At 38.3% G+C, this 5956-nt stretch overlaps 1 non-coding gene across 1 annotated transcript; it reads left to right on the forward strand.

Annotated features, from left to right (window-relative positions):
• The first annotated feature begins 281 nt into the window (after nucleotides 1–281).
• On the forward strand, nucleotides 282–388 carry LOC122228942. Its single transcript, XR_006206827.1, has one exon. It is a non-coding gene; the product is annotated as a U6 spliceosomal RNA (small nuclear RNA).
• The last annotated feature ends 5568 nt before the right edge of the window (nucleotides 389–5956 follow it).

A 5956-nucleotide genomic window follows, 5' to 3' on the forward strand; every position in this document is an offset into this window, starting at 1 on the left:
ATTACTACCATATTTGTGCGTTTGATGATTGGGTCATTTTTTTTTTAACCATGGGAGTAGAATTTTATATTTCCCTATTAAATTTTTTTTCAAGATTGAGCCTAGTTGCTGCAACCTATTAAAATCTTGTGCTGTACTAAATATTGCTCGTTAGTCTTAGTTTCATGTTAATATTTAATAAAACGTGAAGAATGAAGAAATCGAGACTAAGGATGCTTAAGCTGCCCAAGGTTTTAGTAAGTGGAATTTGCACTCAGTTCTATCATTAAAAATGCATGCAAGTACTCACTTCAGCAGCATATATACTAAAATTGGAACGATACAAAGAAGATTAGCACAGCCCCTGAGCAAGGATGACACACAAATTCATGAAGCTTTTGCTATTGTTGAGTGTACTTGTCGTGGTGAACACCGGGTGCTGTATGGAATTGTTGAATCACTATATCGTACACCTGAAACTAATATAACACTGTATGTTAACTAACTAGAATTAAAATAAAAGTTTAAAAAGCCAAAAAAAAGAAAACAAATTAAAAGTTTGGTGTATCCTAACTGTAGGGTGTATATATATATATATATATATATATATATAGTGTGTATATATACTTACTTCACTAGACAAGAAGAATAAGAGGAATGTATGCAAAGTGGATGAGTTTACACTATTTTCTGAGCCATTAAAAATAAGCCATTTGAAAAAGAAAAAAAATGCGTGCAAATCCAATTGCTTGCTCTTGCTACCAAATCTACTTTTCACTACCTCTGTTTCTGGCTTGCCTCACACTCCAGCCCTGCCCTCTCCACTAATGCAAAAGGGGCATGACTGTATAAGATTCCCTTGTCTCAGCGGCCACCCCACTCTCTATTCCTCATTTTTATTTGACTTGAATTGTGAGAAAAGGTGTTGTCCTGATATATTGCCTAATCATAGAGTAGCTTTTGGCTTGATACTGACTCTTTTTAGCCATCTTAACTGTATTATCTGTGATTATGGTTTTTTAAAAAAACTTAATTAAAGTCATGATGAAATTAATTCATTGCTGTGCTAATGTTCAGAAAAAAAGTATTCCAGAGACCAATGTGAATTAGTAAAAGGGGTTTTAAAGCTCTATTATTAGTCTAGGGGATGATACAAAGTCAAAACCACTAGCATCATTTTTTTTTGAAGATAGAATGATGTTTAGGATGGTATTTGCAAGTTGTATAAACTAAATACAAATATGCAACTGTCAAGCAATGTGACAGCTTGCACTAAGAGGAAAGGGTGCAGTGACAGTGGGGATCACCTCAAAGATCACTTTGAATCCTAAAAATAAGGACAGTGAAAGGGAGGAAATAGAAACGAAATTCTCACTATAGGATCTTGAGATAATTTCTAATCTTCTCCAATTTTTCTCTCCTTCCCACCCCACGCTAACCAAAACACATGTGCAGACATAGGACATTCTTACCATCATTTTAAACTACTTGTCTCCATTTTTACTCTAAATCATTTTCTTCACATCCTTTTTTTTTTTCTAATCAACTTAATGAGATATTATCAGGAACCAACTGTGATCTCACAACTATGCTAGTTACTCTGAAAGATTCACAGAAAGATAACTCCTGGATCCTTTTTAGAATTTTAAATCAGTTGGTAAGAAAGAGGATACAGAGGGGAAACTGCTGACATATTCAGTATATCATCCAGAACTAAACCCATCGTGCTAGATACATATGCTGTAAGACTTGAGGAATTTATTCATTTATCCCAAAGACATTCAGTGAATGCCTTGCATGTGTAGGATACTGGTGGAGGCTGAGAGAAACAAAGATGAATCAGGCATTCTCCCTGACCTGAGGGGCTCGAATGCTACTCGGAGTGACAGAAACATAAATGGGTGATTAGAAATCATCATGGCTGGGCTTTATGTTAGGACTGGAAAGACAAGTAAAGTTCTACTATTTGCAGAGCACAAGGGAGTTGGTAGGATGACACTGTTCAGCTCAGTAAGAGGACAAGAGAAATGCAGGAGGGTAGGAAAGGTGCACAACCTGGGGAGGGAAGTGGCTTGTTATTTGGAGGGGAATTTCAGAGGAATGAGGAAGCCAATCTGATCAGGGATTTGGCAGTTAGGGTATTGCCAGGATGCTGTATTGGGAAGGACTGCAAGATGCTGTGTTGTACTAAAAGGGACACAGAAATCATTTTTATGGCTTTTATATTACATGTACACGCATTGTTTTATGACATTATTTTACACCCATACCACCACCTACACTCTACCCCTAGCATGTATAGGACTCAGAGCAAGACATACAATGTGTTTAAACATTTACAACTTCTAAATCAATCTAACAAAATGTTAAGTGAAAACTGTTCTATCTTCGTCACTTGACAAATACACCTTCATAACAAGCCGGAAGATCAGTTTTGAGTTTAAGGGTTCCTGGAATCTTCCAAGTTCCAGACTGGAATCTGGTAGTTTGGAAAAATCCACTGCCCACTCTTGCCACCCCGATTCTATCTCACTTCCCACGTTTGTAGGATATTCAAATGTATCTGGACACTTCTGACCTTGCTGAACTCCATTATAGCCACCCCCCACCAACACACACACACACACCACCACCACCACCACCACCACCACCACCACCCATTGGCCCATCCAGGACCTAGAGGGATGTTCACCTGAGGTGTAGTCTACTCTTGGGAGAACAGATTCCAGGAAGAATTCTGTATATGCCTTAGTGATGAACTTGAGCCATGAATCATTGATACCAAAAATGTGACCTAATAGTTGGGGTTAGGGGAGATGCAGGTTCTTGGTGGGTCTGTTCCTTTGCCCCTGGCACTCCACCCCAGTGAGGGGGTATGGACAGAGAAGGACCAGAGTTGGGTCCCCCAAAGTGCAGGATACAGGAAAGGAGCCTCTGATCCAGGTCGCAGAGCAGTATTTCCCTCACCCTTCCTTGCACTGATGGAGTTATATGAAGACCTTTACTATTCTAAGTACAGTCCTGATGTTTAGAACTGAGGACTTTTTATGCTGATGTTCCCAAAGCTTCCAGTCAGATGACTCCTTCGTTTAACCATTAATTTTAATCTCCCTGTAAAGGTCTGTCTATTGCAGCCATCTTCCTCCAAGCCAGAGTCAACAACCTGTGTGTGTGTGTGTGTGTGTGTGTGTGTGTGTGAGCACGTGTAGGAGGGAAGGGTGAGATAGGAAATTCAACTTTCTTACACGCTAAATATGATGGATTATTAATTATCAAACATTAAACACTTGGCAAACTTCTTCAGCTCCTAGTTCACCACATGTTTCTGTACCAGTATAGAGAAGAATACTTCTTTTGTATAACTAAGACTGGAAAATTAGAAAATAATACAATAGAGGTAACAAGAAAAGCCCTATGTCTTCTGGCTGCAAGGAAATCTGGGCACGAGTCCACCAGAAAAAGGAGAGAGGTTGTCAGTGACAACATTGTGTTGTAAGCTCTACCCCAAGAGGATGAACAAGGGCTCTGGATTATGGACTGGAACTCTGAGGGCACAAGGACTCTTGTGTCATTCTCCTTACAGGCAGCTAAAGGAGTATACCTCATAGGTTTGTGAAAACCAGAGTGGAGGCAGCCCAATCAGAGTAAAGGTGGATGGTTGGCAGACAGGAAGAGTCTGAGTGCTCTTATCAGATTCCTCTTCCATTGGTTCCTTGATAGCAAAGACAGGGGCCAGCACCCTGAGTGCTGGCAGCTAGTTCTAGGTCTTCCCTGGCACCATTCACACATAGACTTCTGCTCAACTGAGATACACGGCTACAAGTTGCTTTTGGTCTGTTGTTCAATTCTTAGTCCTCATCTTAGTTGGTCATTCAGCAACACTGGACACAGTTAATTGAGCCACACTCCTTGAAGAACTTTCTTCACTTGGCTGTCAGCATATCACTCTTTTTGGGTTTATTTCCTAGCCACTAGCTTCTTTCTTGTCTTCAGTCATTCTGTCTCTTCCTCCCTATCTCCACAGCCCATAAACACTAGAGTGCCCCGTGGCTCAATCCTTAGATTTCTAATACTTTTTCTTATTTTCAGTCGTTGTATGATCTCATCTAGCCTCCACCCAAAATATCATCTCAATGTAAGAATTCCCAGATTTCCATTCCCAATTTGGACTTCTCTGAACTCCACACTCATGTATGCACCTGCTTACTCAAGAGTTTTGAAAGTCATTACCTTAAAACTGGATATTGAAAATCCACTATCAAAATGGGGTACATAACACAGGATCTCAATAATTGGTAGAATGGATAAAGAAATTGTGGTTTATATACACAATGGAGTACTACGTGGCAGTGAGAAAGAATGAAATATAGCCCTTTGTAGCAACATGGATGGAACTGGAGAGTGTTATGCTAAGTGAAATAAGCCATATAGAAAAAGACAGTTACCATATGGTTTCACTCTTATGTGGATCCTGAGAAACTTAACAGAAACCCATGGGGGAGGGGAAGGAAAAAAAAAAGAGGTTAGAGTGGAAGAGAGCCAAAGCATAAGAGACTCTTAACTGAGAACAAACTGAGGGTTGATGGGGGGTGGGAGGGAGGGGAGGGTGGGTGATGGGTATTGAGGAGGGCACATTTTGGGATGAGCACTGGGTGTTGTATGGAAACCAATTTGACAATAAACTTCATATATTGAAAAAAAAATAATTGGTAGAATTAGCAGCCAAAATTGAATAAGGATAGATGAAATTTAAACAGCACAATTAATAATTAAGGACTGGTAGGAACATTGTATCCCCAAACTCCAGAACACACATTCTTCTCTGGTACATATGGCATATTCATAAAAATTAATGATGTGCCGGGCCATAAATTTTAAAGGATTAGTACCAAGTATAGCTTATTTTCTGATCACAATGCATATTGTTAAAAATTAATAACCAAAAAACCCTTTAAAACCCTAAGTGTTTGGAAGTTTAAAATCAATTAAAAAAAAAATTCCTGGTGGAAAAAGACACAATGAGCAGCACCTTGGTGCCTCAGTTTGTTAAGAATCCGACTCTTGATTTTGGCTCAGGTCATGATCTGCTTGTTTGTGAGTTCAAGCCCCAAATGAGCTCTGCACTGACAGATACTCTGGGATTTTCATCCCCTACCCCACTCCTCACTCTCGCTCTCTCTCAAAATAAATAAATAAATAAATAAATAAATAAATAAATATTTTAAAAAGCAAAAATCACGATGGAAATTAAGAAATATTTATAACTGAACAGTAGTTGAAGGAGTATTTGCCAGAACTTGTGGTATGCAACTAATGTGTTACTGAGAGGAGAATTTATAGCCTGAAATGCTTATATTAGAAAGTAAGAACAGCTAAATATTAGTGAATTAAGTATTCAACCTATTTAGTTAGAATCACAACACCAGGTAAACCTTAAAATAGCAGATCGAGAAAATCAATGAAATGGAGGAGAAAAAAGCTACTATAAAGACTATGAACAAATCAAATACTGATTCTTTAAGAAAGATAACCTACTTCAAAACAAGCAAAATGATGGGAAGAATAATCAGAGGAAAAAAGGTCACAAATTAATAATTCTCAGAAGGCAACAGGTAACATAAATACACATAGAGTGGAGATGAAGAATATAAAACAATATTAGGATCAACTTCATGCCAAAAAAATCTGAAAACTGAGATGAGGTAGAGAAATTCCTAAATTTTGCTGGTTTTTCTGGCATTCTATAAAATATTCAAGATGATTCTAATCTTACACAAACTATTCACAGAGAAAAAAATACATTCCTTTCCATATTTGTTGAGGCTGACACAATGTATAAGATCTGACAATGACTGCATGGAAGGGAACAGTGACAGTCCAATGTCTCTTATGAACATAAAGGTAAGTGCTATTTGGCCAACCAAATCCAGACATAGTTAGAGAACATTTTAATTATCAAGTTGTATTTATCCCAGAA

The sequence above is a fragment of the Panthera leo genome, chromosome C1, assembly GCF_018350215.1.
Source record: "Panthera leo isolate Ple1 chromosome C1, P.leo_Ple1_pat1.1, whole genome shotgun sequence".
Taxonomy (NCBI): domain Eukaryota; kingdom Metazoa; phylum Chordata; class Mammalia; order Carnivora; family Felidae; genus Panthera; species Panthera leo.